This window comes from Perca flavescens, chromosome 8 (genome assembly GCF_004354835.1).
Source record: "Perca flavescens isolate YP-PL-M2 chromosome 8, PFLA_1.0, whole genome shotgun sequence".
In the NCBI taxonomy this organism is placed as follows: domain Eukaryota; kingdom Metazoa; phylum Chordata; class Actinopteri; order Perciformes; family Percidae; genus Perca; species Perca flavescens.
Genome location: NC_041338.1, coordinates 27,939,550 through 27,960,092, shown reverse-complemented (window position 1 = coordinate 27,960,092; position 20,543 = coordinate 27,939,550). Strand labels below are relative to the sequence as shown.

At 43.0% G+C, this 20,543-nt stretch overlaps 1 long non-coding RNA gene across 1 annotated transcript in view; it reads left to right on the top strand.

Moving 5' to 3' along the window:
- Positions 1 to 20,543, top strand: part of LOC114560622 (uncharacterized) — a 124,318-nt gene that overhangs the window by 13,442 nt on the left and 90,333 nt on the right. Inside the window, exon 2 of the long non-coding RNA XR_003693210.1 lies at positions 512 to 586. This is a non-coding gene — a long non-coding RNA (uncharacterized LOC114560622). The remainder of the gene's footprint in view (positions 1 to 511; positions 587 to 20,543) is intronic.

The window sequence follows — 20,543 nt, the reverse complement described above, 5'->3', positions numbered from 1 at the left end:
TGCTTTTATATTAACGTTGATTATGGAAATCATTTAATTAGCTGTTGCTGTGCATCGAGCATGTCCATACATGAGCCTTTTTTGTGACTTAACAGTGATCCCAGTGTTGCTTAGCGCTGCAATGAATGGGGCGGGCTGTACTGTTGTCATTTTCCTGATTGATTTGTATTGTGTTGCATTATTTATCTTGCTGGAGATATTCAGGGATTCCATTCGACTATTGAAGTGTGTCCAAGAAGCACTTGTACTGGAGCAATCCTTCCGTTTCATGGTCAACTTTCTCATGGAGTGGGATTAGGGGAGTTGCTTTGTTGGGATCTTCTAAGCGATTATTTATAAGTACATAATGTGGTGCCCTCCAGTTGTGTGTTTATCTTTCATCCAGATATATGCGTGTACCCTTGTTTCTCTGTCAGCTGCACTACTGTCTTTTTTTAAACATCAAAATCATTGAGTGCTGTAGTGAGCCAGTTGTATGTGTAACATTTTTTTCTACTCTTGTCCCTGATAGGAGAGTGTGACCAAGCAGCAGAGAGCAGCTGAAGAAAGAGATACAACCCATACAGAAACTGCAGTAACATAAACAGTAAGTGCAGAATTATTTGAGCATGTATTAATGACCAATTATGAATGTCCATCCATCTTCGTCCGCTTATCCGGTGTCGGGTCGCGGGGGGAGCAGCTCCAGCAGGGGACCCCAAACTTCCCTTTCCCGAGCAACATTGACCAGCTCCGACTGGGGGATCCCGAGGCGTTCCCAGGCCAGGTTGGAGATATAATCCCTCCACCTAGTCCTGGGTCTTCCCCGAGGCCTCCTGCCAGCTGGACGTGCCTGGAACACCTCCCTAGGGAGGCGCCCAGGGGGCATCCTTACCAGATGCCCGAACCACCTCAACTGGCTCCTTTCGACGCAAAGGAGCAGCGGCTCTACTCCGAGCTCCTCACGGATGACTGAGCTTCTCACCCTATCTCTAAGGGAGACGCCAGCCACCCTCCTGAGGAAACCCATTTCGCCGCTTGTACCCTGGATCTCGTTCTTTTCGGTCATGACCCAGCCTTCATGACCATAGGTGAGGGTAGGAACGAAAACTGACCGGTAGATCGAGAGCTTTGCCTTCTGGCTCAGCTCTCTTTTCGTCACAACGGTGCGATAGATTGAATGCAATACCCCACCCGCTGCGCCGATTCTCCGACCAATCTCCCGCTCCATTGTCCCCTCACTCGGGAACAAAACCCCAAGGTACTTGAACTCCTTCACTTGGGGTAAGGACTCATTCCCTACCTGGAGAAGGCATTCCATCGGTTTCCTGCTGAGAACCATGGCCTCAGATTTAGAGGTGCTGATCCTCATCCCAACCGCTTCACACTCGGTTGCGAACCGATCCAGTGAGTGCTGAAGGTCGCAGGCCGATGATGCCATCAGGACCACATCATCTGCAAAGAGCAGCGATGAGATCCCCAGCCCACCAAACTGCAACCCCTCCCCACCCCGACTACGCCTCGATATCCTGTCCATAAATATTACAAACAGGATTGGTGACAAAGCGCAGCCCTGGCGGAGGCCAACCCTCACCTGAAACGAGTCCGACTTACTACCGAGAACCCGGACACAGCTCTCGCTTTGGTTGTACAGAGATTGGAAGGCCCTGAGTAGAGACCCCCTCACCCCATACTCCCGCAGCACCTCCCACAGTATCTCCCGGGGGACCCGGTCATACGCCTTCTCCAAATCCACAAAACACATGTAGACCGGTTGGGCATACTCCCAGGCTCCCTCCAGGATTCTTGCAAGAGTGAAGAGCTGGTCCGTTGTTCCACGACCATGACGGAATCCGCATTGTTCCTCCTCAACCCGAGGTTCGACTATCGGCCGAACCCTCCTTTCCAGCACCTTGGAGTAGACTTTACCAGGGAGGCTGAGAAGTGTGATACCCCTGTAATTGGCACACACCCTCTGGTCCCCCTTTTTAAAAAGGGGAACCACCACCCCAGTCTGCCACTCCTTTGACACCGTCCCAGACTTCCACGCAATGTTGAAGAGGCGTGTCAACCAGGACAGCCCCTCCACACCCAGAGCCTTGAGCATTTCTGGACGGATCTCATCAATCCCCGGGGCTTTGCCACTGTGGAGTTGTTTGACTACATCAGTGACTTCCGCCCGGGAAATCGACGACAATCCCCCGTTATCCTCCAGCTCTGCCTCTAACATAGAGGGCGTATTAGTCGGATTCAGGAGTTCCTCAAAGTGCTCCTTCCACCGCCCTATTACCTCCTCAGTTGAGGTCAACAGTGTCCCATCCTTACTGTACACAGCTTGGATGGTTCCCCGCTTCCCCCTCCTGAGGTGGCGAACAGTTTTCCAGAAGCACTTTGGTGCCGACCGAAAGTCCTTCTCCATGTCTTCTCCAAACTTCTCCCACACCCGCTGCTTTGCCTCTTTCACGGCAGAGGCTGCAGCCCTTCGGGCCCTTCGGTACCCTGCAACTGCCTCCGGAGACCTCCGGGATAACATATCCTTCTTCAGTCGGACGGCTTCCCTGACCACCGGTGTCCACCACGGTGTTCGTGGGTTACCGCCCCTTGAGGCACCTAAGACCCTAAGACCACAGCTCCTCGCCGCAGCTTCAGCAATGGAAACTTTGAACATTGTCCACTCGGGTTCAATGCCCCCAGCCTCCACAGGGATGCACGAAAAGCTCCGCCGGAGGTGTGAGTTGAAAGTCTGTCGGACAGGGGCCTCCTCCAGACGTTCCCAATTTACCCGCACTACACGTTTGGGCTTACCAGCTCTGTCCAGAGTCTTCCCCCACCTCCTGACCCAACTCACCACCAGATGGTGATCGGTTGACAGCTCTGCCCCTCTCTTCACCCGAAAGTGTCCAAAACATACGGCCTCAGATCAGATGAAACGATTATAAAATCGATCATTGACCTTCGGCCTAGGGTGCTCTGGTACCAGGTACACTTATGAGCATCCCTATGTTCGAACATGGTGTTCGTTATAGACAATCCATGACTAGCACAGAAGTCCAACAACAAACAACCACTCTGGTTTAGATCAGGGAGGCCGTTCCTCCCAATCACGCTTCTCCAGGTGTCTCCATCATTGCCCACGTGTGCGTTGAAGTCCCCCAGCAGAACAATGGAGTCCCCCACTGGAGCCCCATGCAGGACTCCAGTCAAGGTCTCCAAGAAGGCCGAATACTCCGAACTCCTGTTTGGTGCATATGCACAAACAACAGTCAGAGTTTTCCCCCACAACCCGCAGGCGTAGGGAGGCGACCCTCGCGTCCACCGGGTAAACTCCAACACAGCGGCGCCAGCCGGGGCTTGTGAGTATCCCCACACCCGCCCGGCGCCTCACACCCTGGGCAACTCCGGAGAAGAAAAGAGTCCAACCCCTATCCAGGGGTATGGTTCCAGAACCAAGACTGTGCGTAGAGGTAAGGCCCACCAGATCTAACCGGTAGCGCTCCACCTCCCGCACCAGTTCCGGCTCCTTCCCCCACAGAGAGGTGACGTTCCACGTCCCCAGAGCCAGCGTCTGCTGCCCGGGTCTGGTCCGTCGAGGCCCCTGACCTTCACTGCCACCCATGTGGCATCGCACCCGACCCCAGCGGTTCCTCCCACAGGTGGTGGGCCCATGGGCTGGAGAGATGGGAGCCACGTAGCTTGTTCGGGCTGTGCCCGGCCAGGCTCCGTGGCAAACCCGGCCACCAGGCGCTCGCTGACGAGCCCGCCGTCTGGGCCTGGCTCCAGACGGGGGCCCCGGGCTTCCTCCGGGCAGGGTCACTCCATCTCTACCTCGTTTTTCCATAGGGTTTTAGAACCATTCTTTGTCTGGCCCCTCACCTGAGACCACTTTGCCTTGGGAGACCCTACCAGGAGCACAAAGCTCCAGACAACACAGCCCTCAGGTTCACAGAGACACACAAACCTCTCCACCACGATAAGGTGATGGTTCACGGAGAAGTGAATGTGTTTCATGTATACCTACCATATGTATCCTTAGTGCTTTATGTGATGTTTGTGCACTTATGCTGCATTGTATGCATCCCCAATATACAGAGAGAAAGAATTCGCAATATAAGTGACAAATGTTTGTGTCACTTTTGATTTTAGAATTTTTCACTATACCATTCAAATTCGATAAATGTCAAAACACTGGGCTGGCCTCTAGCTCACCCAGTAAGAGCATTCACCCCATGTTGGCTGAGTCCTGCAGTGGCGCAGGGTTCAAATCCGACCTGCTGCCCTTTGCTGCGTGTCATTCCCCATCTCTCTCCTCTTTCATATCTATCCACTGTCTAAAAATAATCTTTAAATAATAAAAAAAAAAAAGTCAAAACACTTTTACAAATAAATACAATTGAAACAAATGTCAAGTAATACATATATATTTCCAACTTTTTAGGCACCCCAGTACATAAGGTGCTTTGAACAATTATTTTGTGTTGAGACTGTCGCTGTTGCATGTTAAAAATACATGGGCATACATTTACATCTTTTATATAAATGCATCTTGGTTTTGAAACATTGAACTACAAAATGTCTTTCTTTCTCTGTTTATGTCCTTTGTGTACTGTATGTGTGACAAAAGTAGTAGTAAAAGTAGATTATTACAGGTTGAAATGGACAGGTACCAGGGAAGAAGGACCATTATCCATGTGTAATATTGATATATATCATAAGTGATATCATATGTGGTAGTAAGGGTTCTTGAGAAACACAGACTTATGCAGAATTATGTGTTAAAGCAACACTCAAAAATATTTTGAGTATCAAATACTCACCCCCTGTGAGAATGAAAAGGGGCTCTGAAGTTTGTTGCTCGCTCATTTGTGGAGGATGGCAGCTGTAGTCATCTTGTATTCACAGCAGTTATAATTAATTCCAATGCTGATCCAGTGTCACGGCGAAAATCATGTTAAAATGTCCATAGAAATTTATATTCCACTAAGTCCACTGATCCCAATGATCCACTTTTCCACTGTTAAACCTGATGTTCCGTCTGTTCCAAACAATCATTGTTTCACCATAAATCGCTAAATATTCTACTTCCAGCTAAGCTTCAGATTTATGGAGGCAAAAGCGTGACAGGGAAAAAGCAGCGTGTTTGGAACATACTGAACATATGAATCATAGGTGAAGTAGATAATTCTACATGAGGTTTAATACTTAGTTTTGCCAAAAGCTATGTGCAATTGTTTGCTACTGATAGTCAACTATTCAATTTGACTAAATCCTTTTTGAAAAAAAATAATCAAGCTAATTAACATTATACAGTACATTGAAATTCTGTTGACTGCGTGGTGACTGATAACCTGATGTGCCAGATGGTTTGTTAACACAGAACCATCTGAGAAGCCGTCATTGGAAACTGTTTGAGGAACGGCAGGCACTTTAAAAAAATTACCTGGCAGGTGATTAGATGAACCATCCGTTTGTCCCGTCCACACACACCTAAACCACTCCCCTAGCTGCCAATAGATCCTCACAGGATGCTGATTTGTACGGTCCGCTGCTGTTTGTACACAAACGCATTGCTTGAAGCCTAGTCTGGCTCAACGGATGTACAATGCTGGGATAAAGCCTGACATGTCAGCCTGACAGCCTGACTGGCTCCCTGTTTCCCAACGCATCCATTTTAAAGTATCCCTCCTCACCCACAAAGCCTTCCATAACCAGGCCCCTTCCTACTGTGCTTTACAGACCTGCTAATTTTATTGTTTCACTTATTTTTAATATGCTTGTTTTTTATTTGTCAATTTTATTGCTTCACTTGTTTTTAATGTGCTTAATGTACTGGTTTTATTGTAAAGTATCTTTGAGTACTTTGAAAAGCGTTCTATAAATACAATATTATTATTATATTTATTATTATTACTTGCAGTTTAGACTAAATTCAAGTTTCTCTAAACAGTCAATTAATTCACAAACTGTATGTCTCAACATATGCAAGGGAAGCATTTCAAAAGTGTAATCTATTGTTCTAAGGTTAAAAATGTTAGAAATACACACAGTTGGGTTGTAGTGTTTGGAAAATGTTGATATTTCTGTAAGCTGGCAGTATTTGTGAACAGGTAAATACATTACTGATCACTAAGGCTGGGCACCGAATTCAATACTTTTTAGGCACCGCCTGAATTACCTCGAAAGTATCTGGTATCGAAAAATACCTTGTCATTCAATACCCAATTTCAATCCCTAAGGAGTAAATCTCATCCGCGTCAGTGAGCCAATAAGCATGCAGCATGCTTCTACCAAGATCTAATAATGTGTACAATGTAAAGTGCTTTTCCAGAAAAAAAAACAGCAGATAAAAACCAAAACAACACAACCGACAACAATGAAGTAAAATACAAAAAACAGAACATTTAAAAAATATATGAATACACATATACATACACACATACATATATACATATACACATATACACACATGTACATATACACAGACATACATGAAATGGGCAAGGTAGTAGTAGGGGCTGAAAAATAAAGATTTGTGCTGTAATGTTGTTTCCTTTTGTTTTATATAATTGGTATCGAAAAAAGTATTGTTTAGGAACCGGTATCGAAGTCAAGGTATTGGTATCGGTACCGCTATCAAACCTTTTTGAAAGATACCCAGCCCTACTGATCACCATGGTTTATTCAAAAATCATCATACGTATGTAAAGAGCAAAGAGAGAGGATACATCTGGAGAGTTCTGTGTGAGCTGAGAATGTAAGATTTACTGGGTAGCTGACGCGAGTCTTCTTGGAAAACATTAATTTTCAGCCTGTGACGGGGAACATAATGTAATGTAGCATCACACACTACTGAGATACTATCATGGCCCTTACACAGCAGTACTGTCAAAGCACTGTGGCTGTCAATCTTGCTCTTCTTGAATGCTCATCATTTTGGTTAAGGAATACAGTTTTTTTCCATTCTTACTCTGCTGTTAGGCTCAGGGTAGTCTGGATCGACAGTACATTTCCAAAAATGTGCAAGTTTGGAATAAAATTTGGATCGTGCAACAAGGCAGGCCCGCTTGGTTCCTTCAGGGAATGATTGTAAAGATTTACAAAGAATATGTTTACAGCATTTACTATCTAATTGGGACGTTTTGGAACCGATTTGGCAGGATTGCTGTGGATGAAATACACATGGTGATCCACTGGTAAGAGCAAATGACGTTTTAACAATCTATCCTGCTAGTTTATATAGTTCTTGTTACTATATTGTGTGAACAGTTAAATTCATTTAATATTTTATGTGGCGTTTTCTTTTGCGGGGTGCAAATGTTCCACCTAATGTTCCTTCCTAAAGCCCCGACACACCAACCCGACGGCTGACCGTCGGCAGAAAAGGCGGACTGATCAGTCGGCTCCCAGAGGTCCAAAAAGAGCCTCGGAACACACCGAAGCGACGCCGTCTTGAGCGTACCGTTCTGCGCGTGCGAGAGACGTAATACAAAAAAAACATCTCGTATTTTATGAAGATAGTTCACTGAAACGTGGTTCTGAAAACATTTTTAAGCGAGAAATAGACCATACAGTTGCTGAATCTGTCTTCATTTCAGATCGACAAAGGTCAGTTTAAAAGATTTTCGTCAGATTTTGAGAGGTGTTCGTCACTCATCCCGCTCGTTATTTCCGGGTTAGCACTCCACCAATCAGATTGGTGGAGTGAGTCCGACTGCCCGCCCTCCAACCAAGCAAGTCAGGTCGGCCAAAACGAAGGACGACAGCTCCTCCGACGGACGACGGCACGGAACACACCGAACAGACTCGAGTCTAGAGGAATGCAAACAACCCTGAGCGTTTCTTTCTCCTATCCAGGAATGTATGTGTGGTAGAGCCTGACCTTGCTCCGCAGCGCTGTGGAGATAATCTGGCTGGCAATGCCAGACTAGGCTCAGGGCAAGACGCTAGCAAATTCATGTCGCTCAGAATGTGCCGCAGGGAGTTTTGTGGAGCTCTTGTTGGATTTTACCAGCAGGCAGCTTCACACACGGTCAGCATAGCCTCACAGCTCTCTTGAGTGCTCTATACAGTGGAAACTGATATGCTGAGGAGCCACCGGAGGAGAGCAGGCCAGTATATTCAACAGCGGTGGTCTTGGATGTCAGGTCCAGCCACTAGGGGGCAATGATACAGTAACGGTGAGGTGGTGAAATTGTTTAGATAAATAGACTGTTGATGATCTACTTACAGATAATCTTATATGTTTTTAGCTGGTATACATGTTTAAAAACACTGTCATGTTGATGCTGTATTCCACTAATTGGCAAGTATTTTACTACAATCATTGATATGCTGTTATGGGTAACTGATCCCTTGTTGAACTTCACCTTTGAATCCGATTTTATGATTGTAGCCCTCAAGGAGCTGTTTGTATGCTAATCAATCTGAATCTCTAAATTGCTACCAGGTAGGATGTGCCCCTCTTCTTCTACGAAAAACAGATAGCCTGCAGATTGCAGGAAAATACATAATTGATGAAATTAACGTAGGAGGAAATCCGCAGAATATGAACACCAGGTTTCAGATCAGTTTCGGGATCTACTTCCTTCGGGCCTCAAGGTCCCTCTCACACAGTTTACAGGGCACAGTAATAACAACAGTGCAAAGCTGTATAGATGTATAAAGCATCTTAAGAAAAAAAAAGATTTTGAAAAGGATTTTGATAGTTGTTTTTACCTAAAGTGAATCTCGATGCATTTTGGACAAGTCTGTTTGTCATTGCAGAAATGTCCTAAAATAAGGGAAAGCACTAAATGGTGTGTTATATCAGGCTTAATGGATGACCGAGGTTTTTATTGATTAAACAAATTAAAAGAAATGTTGAGATTGATACTTTAACTCTTCCATTATTTGGTTATTTTGATCATACTTACAGTTCATATTTACATTACAAATATATTTTTGCCATATCATCAAACAACAGTTTTTCCTCCAGAAAATCTGAGAAAAAAGGAGGCCAGACTAGACTCCCTTTTCTCTGATTTTCACCAGAAGTTGTAATAACCATACCACAAACTCAAACAACAATACATTTTTTGAGTAATAAAAATAAATGTTTGATTTGTTTTTTGTAACTCGCATTAGTACAAAGTTTAGAAAAGATATATATTAGTGAAAGGTGTTATGCCATTCGGCACAGAGCTCCAATATTAAAAGTTCACATTTGAATAATTGATAGCAGATGTATGGCAACAAAGCTACCACTGAAGGACCACAAGCATTACAGCCATTGTCCAGTCTGGTATATTTGTGCATTGCTTCTGTGTGTTGAGGCATTGTCAAAGCCGTGCACGGTGATAATCGTGTTAATGATAGCACTGCCAGACAGGAGGAAGAGCTGTGAATGCTGCGGTGTGGTCTTATGGTCGTATTTTACAGGCAATTTCACCTCTTTTTCTCAATGGATCGTTACCCCAATGTGTGCAATGATTTATGAGCTACGTTACAAATGCTGGGAGCAGTTCCTGTCTGGGGGCTGACATCCACCCACTGATTGCCACTATTTGTCTATGCTGCATGTGTTTTTCTGTGTTATACGTGTGCGTGGGCATGACAAAATGGGAATTAGGACTGCTGTAAAGGTTTGTCAAAGCCAATATGTCTCTTTCAGTCAGTCTGAGGGTGGGTGATTGTTTTCCTGTATACATGTGTAAGACCTGTGTCCTATCAGATCTAGAGTTTCTCTCCTGGTAAATACAGTAATGATTCACTCTGCTGGGTGCTGATGGATTGCATTTTAAACAGAGCAATGCGAAACTTTAAAACCAAACAGCTTTGACTGCATCGCTGAAATCTCACCACACACACACTTAACCAGGCTGCTAATAGATGAGAAATCTAAAAAAATGTATGAGAAAAGTAACCAAAGGCTGAACAAAGACCTGCTAAGAGCAGCACCTTGGTGTTTTCTCAGATTAGTCGTGCGAATGTGCTCAGCTTTGTGTCTTTTGTGTGGATATTAGCTCCGTCCTACTTGGGCGAGGTTGAACACGTTTGTTTGGACAGGTCTGGATTAAACTTTAGCCACGATGAATCTCTGTCAGCTCAAATCATCCACTGACAGACTACCGTGGAAACTATATTAGCCTGTGACTGATGCCTATCTCTCTGTGTGCGTGTGTGTGCATGTCTTTATATACTTACCGTCAGTGTTGTGCCTGAACGCGTTCATTGAACGATTAGTTCATGAACTCGTTAATATTTTGGGCGAACGTGAACTGAACATACTGTATTACTGCCTGATGAACGTTACTGTGAACTCGTTCATTCTGGTGTCTGTGAACGGCACGCTCTCTCAGTTTACCTCAACAGGGTGCCAGATTTCTATAGAACCTTCCAGGCAAAAACTCGGTAAAACACACCGTAAACAGGCCTTAATATGTAGCAAAAAAATCCAATCTGGCAACACCAGCCACCAGTGTTGCACCGCCGCATGCGTCATCAAAACAAAAAGCAGCATGGAGGAGACGAAGCAGCAAGGAGGCGTTGTATGATCATTTAAACGAGTTTTATGATGAGGTCGGTGAGGATGGGAAAAATCTTACATTTCTGTGCAAACTTTGCCCGCCGGCTTTCAAAAAGAAAATCTGCAGTTCAGTCACATCCACAGCAAACCTGAAACGGCACGTTGAATTGAAGCAACATATGGAAAAAAGGAACGATGAACTAGTTCATTTTTGGAACTGTGAACTTAGTTCAAAATTTTGAACTATGAACTGAACTAGTTCATTTTAAAATTTGTGAACTGAACTTTGAACTAGTTCATGTAGAAAGTGAACTTTCCCAACACTGTGTACCGTTAAGTGTATGTATTGTTTATGGCAATATGAGTCATCACTGGATAAGTTTGCCTGTGTAGATGTTTTCATTGTAGGCTTATAAATAGTTTGCATTGGTTACATGCAAAAAAAGCCATACCAGAGATTAATTTATGTATATGGAAGTGTAAGAAGCAATGCGTTTGATTTAGTGCTGTCAAACGATTCAAATATTTAATCGCGATTAATCGCATTAATGTCATAGTTAACTCACAATTAATCACACATTTTTATCTATTCTAAATGTCCCTTGACTTCTTTTTGTCCCATTATTTTTTTCTCATTTTAATGCTCTTATCTTATCGCCTGGCTTTGACGAGGGGGCAGAGAATTTGCATCAGCTGTGTGCTTGGCCACAGCTTGGCCATCAAGTGGTATTTCAGATTGGAGGTGCTGCGATGATAGCTCAGTTCACCACGACCGAACACACAGATCACTTTGGTCTTGTCAATGGAACCATTTGGCAACTTTTTAAAAGTAAACTTACCATTCAGAATCTTATTGGCATCCATTTCGGCGTCTCGCGCTCGCCATCCACTCAAAACGTAACGTTAGCCTACTACTCTTTGGCTGGCTCGCAAGCCCAAATAAGCGTGCCTGTTGTTTTGTTTCCAGTCTAGCTAGATCCGGTGTGGTGTTGTAGTTTTCTAACGTTACTAGTTGTTGCAACAGCATGTGAAAAAAATTACCAAGTTTACTAGGCCAAAAAGAACGTTAATCTCGCGCTAAAAACATTCACGCTGTTAAAATGGGTTTGCGTTAACGCCGTTAATAACGCGTTTAACTGACAGCACTATTTTGCGTGCATATGGAAATTGCAGGTGTTCGTAGAGCTTTTAGTGTTTTGGATAGTTACGTTTGTGTGTGCCAGTTGTCTCTCTCTCGCTCCTCATATGTGCGTGTGTTTGTGTGTCTGAATGTGGACCACCCAAAGCCTTTGAGGTCATAACAATAACAGGTCCACTTCCTTCCAGTGATATGGCATTGGTTTCAGTCAAAGGGCTGTAGACGGGTACGACGCTATCACTCCACATCGGAGCAACAACAGCCACACTGTTTAGTGAACTTGTCACAGCTGTGCAGAAGGTTATTCCCCCTCCCAGTGCCTTTATCTACATTTGTAGCATCCTAAATATACAGTCACAGCCCCATATTTAGTATGAAAGGTCTGGTGTTCTTGAAAAGCACCCACGCAGCTCATCCATCTTCCAACAGATGTTTACGCTTGATTACGCTGCAGTAATTTTTTTTCTCTAGCCCATCATGCAAAATGTGATGTTTTGAAAAATCTTCTCTTGCTGTTTTAGACTGTTTCTCTACTTGTTTTGCATCATAACTTCAGCGTAAACAAATTCCTCTGGTCAGGCAGCATTTTCATTTTTGAGATTTTTTATTTTGCTATTCTTTCTCCTCCTGGTGACCAAAAGTACGCCGTGGTAATTAATATGATAATATGTGTGGTGGCATAGTTTTTTCCAGCCATCATTGTGTGCCATATTAAATTGAGGTCTGAATGAGGTTTTAGCTGGAAACACTGAGGATAGAGGCCGAGTACAGTTTGTCTCAGTCAGTGCTTTTCCAGTTAAAGGAGGGAAATAATATTATTTTTTTTGGAGAGAAGAGCGCTTTACCTGCAGCAAGAACTATTCTTATTTGCTCACATAACTGTGTGAAAAATGTAGCTTAGTGCTGTTGTGGAGCAGGAATGATAGTGTTTTAGTTCACCTTTAGCTCCAAGACAATTCTGCCTTGTCTTACTTTATCCATGAAGCTGGTTTACCCAACATGCTAACACGCATGGTATGGGAGCCGCAGAAACTAAACTTTAGCTTCATCTTGATGATTTATCGCATCACACAGTTTAGCCTCAGGAATCAAGTGCGCTAATGCGTTTGATCAAAAGGGAATTCCTTCGCCGAGCTTCTTATGCTTTGAAACATTGTTTTCAGATTACTCTTCAAATTGGTTTCTCAAAACCCCAACTCTAATAGGCTGTTTATGTGCGAGGGGATGATTTACGGTGTTAAATGACAGTGGAGCTCTCATCTGTGGTTAAACTGGGTGCAATATACTACTCAGATGCCCATGGTTGCCAGTCCCCCAGTCTGTCTAGACGGGGTAAACACCAGGCTTTATAGACCTGCTGACTGACAATAACTGATGATTGGGTTTGTGTGATGTGAGAGGCCAGGTCAGTTAAAATGATTGACAGCTAGTGTGCTTTTTAGTGGGGTGGGGTGTGGGGGGGGTGATCAACACAAATACTGCTCATAAATGTCAGGTGAATGGGGATACAGTGATATAATTGTCATTTATCTTTGGTGTACTTTTGAGTTATGAGAAGAACCTTTCGCACAGCCAACAACAACATCCATAACACATCTGATGAATCATACTGGTTTGAAGGCAGATAACAAAGGCCCTGGGACCTTCCCAGGAAAGAAAGTATTGGTTTTGATTTGCTCTAAGATCCCAAGATCCCACATCTCCCTCGTTGTGCTTGGTGTGGTTGCTGTGCATGTTTGCTGCAAAACTGAGGATGGTGATGGTAATTAATCTTGTTGTTATTTATGTGTTTTGCTTTCGGAGTTGCTGTAAGCTCTGACGGAGGCCGGTTCCCTTGGGGCGCCTGTTATCCAGTGCTGTGATGGGGTTCACAGCACTGCCACTGGATAACCGGTATCCATACTGTCATTATTACACAGATACATAGACATTCACTTACACTCAAGTGCTCACACAAATGTTGTTTAATCCCCCTATACTGGTTTCTCTTATAACTCATACTTTACTAATATTGTCTACTTTCTATTGAATTGTAGCTAATTTTTTACAGTTGCTAATAATTATCATTGGAATGATCTTTGATCACAATGCCTGTCTACAAAGGATAATTAGTTTTTTGTTTTCTCTTTTTTGTTTACTCTTTCATTTTTTTGTCTCTTGTGGAACTTATTTGAATGTTGTTATGCATTTGTCTATGCTCTTGCATTCAGAGACATTACAGATGCATATGAGTCACAAAAAAGAATGTACATCAGCTTTCGAAGAATTACCGCATTTTTTTTGCCCTGTCTGCAAAGAATGGCACCACTTGCATATCCGTCCTAAGAGAGGAGGTTTTAATGGCCAATGATTGGAATCTGTCTGCCTCTGATTAAAGCAAGATGCTGAAACACAAGATTCTTTGCAATATGGTGTTAGAATGAAGTGGGCGCCACTCCATCTATCGCACACTTAACATTAATTGTTAAACTAGGATGAGAGCTTATTATTTACTTTTACTTATGAGTGTGTGCGCATGTGCATTATTTGCTGTTGAAGATATAAATTGCAAAAGTGCATTTTACTTGGCTGACTAAAGAAGCTGTTTTAAAGAATGAATACGCAAATCAAATACATCCTGGCACAGGGGAAATGTGCTAAGACAATGCTTTGGTTAATTGGCACCACTGTGCCAAGACTCTGCCATAGTGAGTCACTGTGGAAGCAATGGCTCTTAGATCAGCATTAGAGCTCAACCACATGCCAAAGGCATCCAACCTCTTTTGGTCTTATGCACAGCTTCATGATCTACTAAACTGCATATGTCTGTCTCTTGTTTCTAAGGGACAAAATTGTTCCCAGTCTGCAAGGATAGACAAATCAGAGATCAGGATCATTGTCAGAGAGATGTCTTTTCCTATCTCCTCTTCCTGCTGGAGCTTTATCTGCCAATCTCACTGTCAGTTAGACTGGTGGGAAGAGGTGAATGACGAAAACAGTGTATGTATTTGTATGTGGAAGACTTCTGCTATACTTGGAAGCACATTGTTGTGACAATATAGCGATATAAGTGTGATTGTTCTGCAGCTGAGGGTTAAAAGGTTCAGTGAACATTGCTGCTTGTAGGGCATGTAGGGTTTGTAGTTGACAGCCTTTACAGCTTTTCAATGTTGGCATGAACAGTCAAACCACAGGTTTTTCTCAGGATGATGAGGATTCACTTGACAGTTGTATTTTTACAAGAACAGTTAGGGCAGAATTAGGGGATTAAAGCATGCACATACCTTGGCATTCTCATCTATGTTAAACCAACGTCACCTCTGCATCTTTAGTTTATTGATTCAACATTGATGGGATTTAGTTTTAAATCCACCTTTCCATTTTCTTTAAAATATTGTCCTGCATCAGATTCAAATTCTATCTGATTATTGGTGCTCTACAATGCTGAGCAATATGTTTTTAGTCCACAAGGGGGTACAGTAGACATTCAGCACACATACTGGATGCTGCTTCACTGTCAAAGCCTTGGAGGAGTTGACCAGGGACACAACGACTCCTGTCTGAATGAGTTTAGCTGATTGTCTTCATGCTGTGTTTTGGTTTCACTCATGCAAACACAAAAAGAAAACTCCTTGAAAACCAGATGCGCACTTCTCACCAGCCCAAACTGCACTTCAGCACAACTCATTGTGACAGGGAGGAGTTGAAACTCAAGAGGACCCGGTCATTACCTGTAAGGACCTGGTTATTACCCTATCAGCGTCAAGTTATCTGGGTCATTTCCTCTATAGTCCCAACTCTAAATAACAGATGTCTGAATATATATTCATTAAAAAAAGACGGGTGTGACAAATGTCTTTAAGGATAGATTGGAAAATAAATGGTGTGAGTGAGAAGGAGATCAATTAGTAACAGCTTGCAGCTTCCCACAGCCAAATGCACTTATGATGCATGACAGCAGGAAGGGAAGTGAGGATTAAGTTGGAATTCCACATTGTTACACATCTTGAGAGGACCAGCAGTTGTGACTCTCTGTGATTTCTTCACTTCATACATTTTGTTTATACACGCATAATGTCTTTATTGATCATCATGACCTCCATCAACATTGGAGGGAAGGTAAAAATGCAAATTTGTTTTCTTTAACAACCTTGAACAGAGTTCAGATTCTGTCAATTACTCCATTACTTACACAGGCTGTCATAGTATGGTAAATAATGATAATAGTGAAGTAAACATCATTAGTAGATGAATGAGTCTTAACAGCAGGGGATATTTTGTGTAATTTTGCTGTAATATTTAGGTCTGAATGTTGCCAGCATCATGAGGCCTCTAATCCGTTTGTGTTTAATGTCCTCCCTAATGGGAGCCATGACAACTCACACACACATGCATGCACACAAACACAACAGAAAATTGTCCCTCTGTTCACGTTGCAAGTTTATTTCACAAGGCTGATGATGGATTTAAAATAAACTTTGGATTCACTTGACCGCATTATTTCATTGTTTTCACATTCGTACGATGTTACTTTTTCCAAGAAAATATTATAAATGCGGTTCACATGCTGTGATGTGTCATATATATGTCACATAAAGTGTTTTGTATGATGTGCTGTAGGTCAAGTCAATGTTAAATAGCCTCTGTGTGGGTGCAGGGGACACCTGGGCTTTCTTATGCTCTCTGGATAGGTCTGTAGATTTATGAGGCCCTGCACCTTGTCCCCACTCAGCCTCACACTCACATACTCTTACATCATATTCCGATGCATTGCACAGCTTCTCTCTCTTTCTTTCTTTCTCCCAGTGGTTATCCATCCACCAAGATCCCACCACACAACCGCAGTCATATATCTGCATTGTGTATGATCCCAAAACATTTTTGTCCTTTTGTTTCTGGAACCACAGTTCTCCAATTGTCCCCCTACTGTCAGTCCATTGTCACACTTTCCAACTTTGACTCTCAAGGGAAATTTCTTGGCTTATATTGGCACGATTAAAGCTTCTGTTGGCAGGATTGTACTGGCAATACACTGGAGTAAGAGTTCAAACTAGGGATGTTTTTCACAGTGTGTTAAGATGGGCTGTTTAATCGGTTTATAAACAAATCTCTAATAAAAAATGCTCCTATTCTCTGATAAGGTCCTGCACCCATTTAGTTGGAAATAGATATTTCCTATGGATTTATTGTCTTATCTGTCATCCAATGTTGCTATAAAACAGGGGCCTTCTAAGGGGGGACCTGCTTTAACCTTTCGCTCATGACATTATTTTATAAAGCTTTGTATTGTATGATTAACTTGAGGCATGTGCTTACTTTAAAAAGACACTGTGGAATTTCTGCTACCAGGCCTCTAAATTTGCTGATTTCATACCAATGATTGAAATGCCATTAGAGTTCACAAAAGATACATAGCAGTGTATCTCACTTTTTTGAGTTTGCATTTGTACTGTAAAAACATGCTGGTATGTTTGTAATAAGCCTAATCTGTCTTCATTTGTGTTTAAACTTGCTGAACTTAGATTCAAGCTCCACTGATTCACACATCAGAAGGCCTGGACGGGTGCCATTCCTAAGTCACTCAGGTTTTCCATTCACGGTCCCCATTTTAAGCTGCTTTTATAACATGATCTCAGTTAGGTTAAAAAAATAATCCTATTTCACGTTAACATCTGGGCCTTGACGGACCTCTTACTACCTGTCAGAAATGCGGAGTAGTGGAGTGTATATTTTCAGATGTGGAGTGTGGCGCACTCATCTGTCTGTTGTTTGCCCGTCAGTGCAGGATCAACACAGATGACTTGCCACAATGCATCTCTGACCCTGACTGTGTGTCAAAGCACTTGCATTTGCAGCTGTTGTAAAGGTCACCAGCGGACACTGGGTGTTGCTTGACCTCGACCCGGGTGTGTTAAATCGCTCAGAGCTGTTGTAATTTAAGAGGGGAAAGGAAGATGTGAAGGAGTGCGGCAGAGTTTAAAATAAGGCAAAAATGCCGGGAGAGAATATATAAATCAGGAAAAGTGAGAGTGACCTGCTGGCTGAGGCCAAAATGAAAGAGAATGACCTTTTGTGATTATTGGCTGTCTAAGGATAACACGTTTGACAAATTTGAGAGTGCCCAGCATTGGGTAGATCACCTACTGTGTTTGTTTTGGAGTGGTATGTTATTTTAATGAATGTCTGTTACATTCAAGCCATTGCCAAATGAGTTGATACAAAGCTAATTAAGACTATCCGCTCCACAAAACTCTCTCTATTTCTCAGTATTGCTATGAAAAGAAAATGGTGTCGTCCAGCGACAATTGTGTGCAGAAACTAGAAAGACTATAATTACCTCTTCTGAAGAGTCCATCATGTTTTTTTAATCCTCCGTGTCCTCCTTGGTTACAAGCAACTGCGTGGAGGACGGTTAGGGGCTGGTGCGCCATCATGAAAGGCTTGTGTCAAGTGGATGCAACCAGAGTGGTGTTGTCATTACTTAGAATTCCTCATGGGGGAAACAAAAACTTCGCACTGTAGCTTTAAAGGAACAATAGCTTCTCTATTCTCCTACAGATTGAATTTGGAGTCAGGTTGGTGGCTCAGGAAGATTCAATCATTCCATTGTTATCTGGTAGGACGATGGTGATGTAGTTGTCCTTGGAGACAGAAGGGGGACTGAGTGCACCTGGACACCCCTCTCATTCGACAGCTACAGTAGTCCAATGGCTTGCAGCATTTTTCAACAAATATTCCTGGAGCAAAATGACAGTGGGTTATGTAAGAGTTAGAGGTAGCCACAAGGGATCCATACCTGCCAGTGCAGACATATCCATGCCATTAAGCTGAAGGTGGGTGGGTGAGTGAGTGCAGTATTTATGGTCATATGCCAGATTTTGGAATAACTTTTCATAATAATAATAATCAATAATAATTTTCATGCCAGGTGATTTCTTTTTTTTAATGTGAAGCAGAGCAAGAGAAATGGAAAGAAAAGAGGAATAGACCAATATGGATGAAAGAGGATTCAACAGGGACATTAAATGTGAGAAGGACTACTGTGGACTGAAGGATTGTATTTGCTCCTGTAACTTTTGAGCATTAAGGGCGGATATCCATTTACGTGTCATTCATATAAAGTACTGGGCAGCCAGTCTGGTCTCTGCTGCAGGCCAGTCTATTGAGCTTGAGGTAGATGTCTCGGCACATGGGTGTTAAGTAATGAAGGGGACTCATGGAAAGTGTCCGCACCCCTTGCCTCTTTTCTCCAACTGGCTCAAATGCTGAAGCAAATAAATGTCAATGCATGCAATTGAATGGTGGTATGCCTTTTAAATTGTATTTATTGGATTTGTTTCTTCCTTCAGTCTTGGGCACGACTCGGTCTAAGACTGTCACTTTGACTTTATGACTGGTGAGGGAGGCTGGTGAAGAATGCGTTTTTTTTGGTTTTGGGGAACAGAGGAGAGGAGAGATGAAGGAGACCAACTACATTGGAGCTGGATGCCTTATGCTGTCACAGATGTGGGTTTGGGTGGACAGTGGACTGTAGTCTGATGTCATATGTTCAGGAAAATGAAGTGACAACAACAAAGTGTCTTTTGTTATGATGGGACTGTACAAATTAGTTAACCATATGTAACGTTGTCCCCATCAAGCACACAAACTATCAACTCATGCCAGTTCTTACTCTTGGTTTGTCTTAAAACAGTAAAAGCCCTTTAATAGTGCTCTTTTGACATGGATGCATGTCTGGATGGGCAGAAACGTGCTGCCACATGTAAGGACCTCGATGGGGTTAAACAGGTCCTCGTTGTCATCGTGATCCCCATTTCTGTCATAAATTAATAACATGCTCATTAAATGCGGGGTCAGGACAAGTGTGACACATTTACTTACTATGCACATGTATATATTCAGCACACACACACACAAATAAATGCAGCCTCTGTCACCACATGAATGCAATAAACACCATCTGTCTGCCTCCAATCCTCTTGTATGATACAGATCCAAACTGAGACTGCATTCAAGTGTCCACAGGCCCGAGATAAATCCAGAGGTTTAAGTTTTGCTTTAAAAAAAAAGAAGAAAGTTTAGCATTAGTGGGGTCACAAACATTTCCAGCCGTCAGTAAAAGTGGAGGAAGGACCCAAACTGCACAGTTGTCAAGAACCCTGCTGATGAGCTTCAGTATATGTTTGGAGGCTGTTCCACGCACTGACCTGGCCCAGGCCAGTGTGATCTAGATTACTGTCAGAATCGTCGTTGTGGTTGGTGAATGTGTGGAGAAATCATACTGAGCAGAGAGGTGTCCGTAGGGCCAATTCACTGAGGAAGCAGCGGAGTGCAATCAGTGATATTTAATAGAGCATGCATGCTTGGGCATATTTGTAGGTGTTTACCTTGCACATGTCTCCCCACTGACAGTGCGTGGCCGAGATAGTTAAATAAAATGTGCTTTCTTTTCTGTACGTGTACCTGTTTGCACTGTGTACACAATTGATGTAAACATATCTTCATGAATGTGTGTTCTATCTCTAGTATCAATAGTTGGTAACGTTGATATCAGCAACAGTAACAGCCTGTGGCAACGTAATAAGTGTGTTGGAAAATGAGGACTTGTATTATCAAAGTCAGGGTGTGTTTACATTTGATTTGGCTGCGTTTCAATTCCATCATATCTGTCACAAATGAAACACCTGTATCCATTCCAGCTTTTAGCTTGTAATCACAGGTATTCGCTTGACACAGAGTTTGGTTTATGTATTGACTTTATTACTAAGGTCAGTCAAGTGAAGATATGTATGGTATGTACCTTTTTGTGTCGGACTATACCTTGTGTCGGTATTGATTTAGAATAACTTCCATCGTATGTATGTTGATACATGCATGTTGAAGGCAGTTCCCATGAAGGAAATGTATATTTTCTGAGGTGGATGTTTCATTATGCATGTGTTTTAA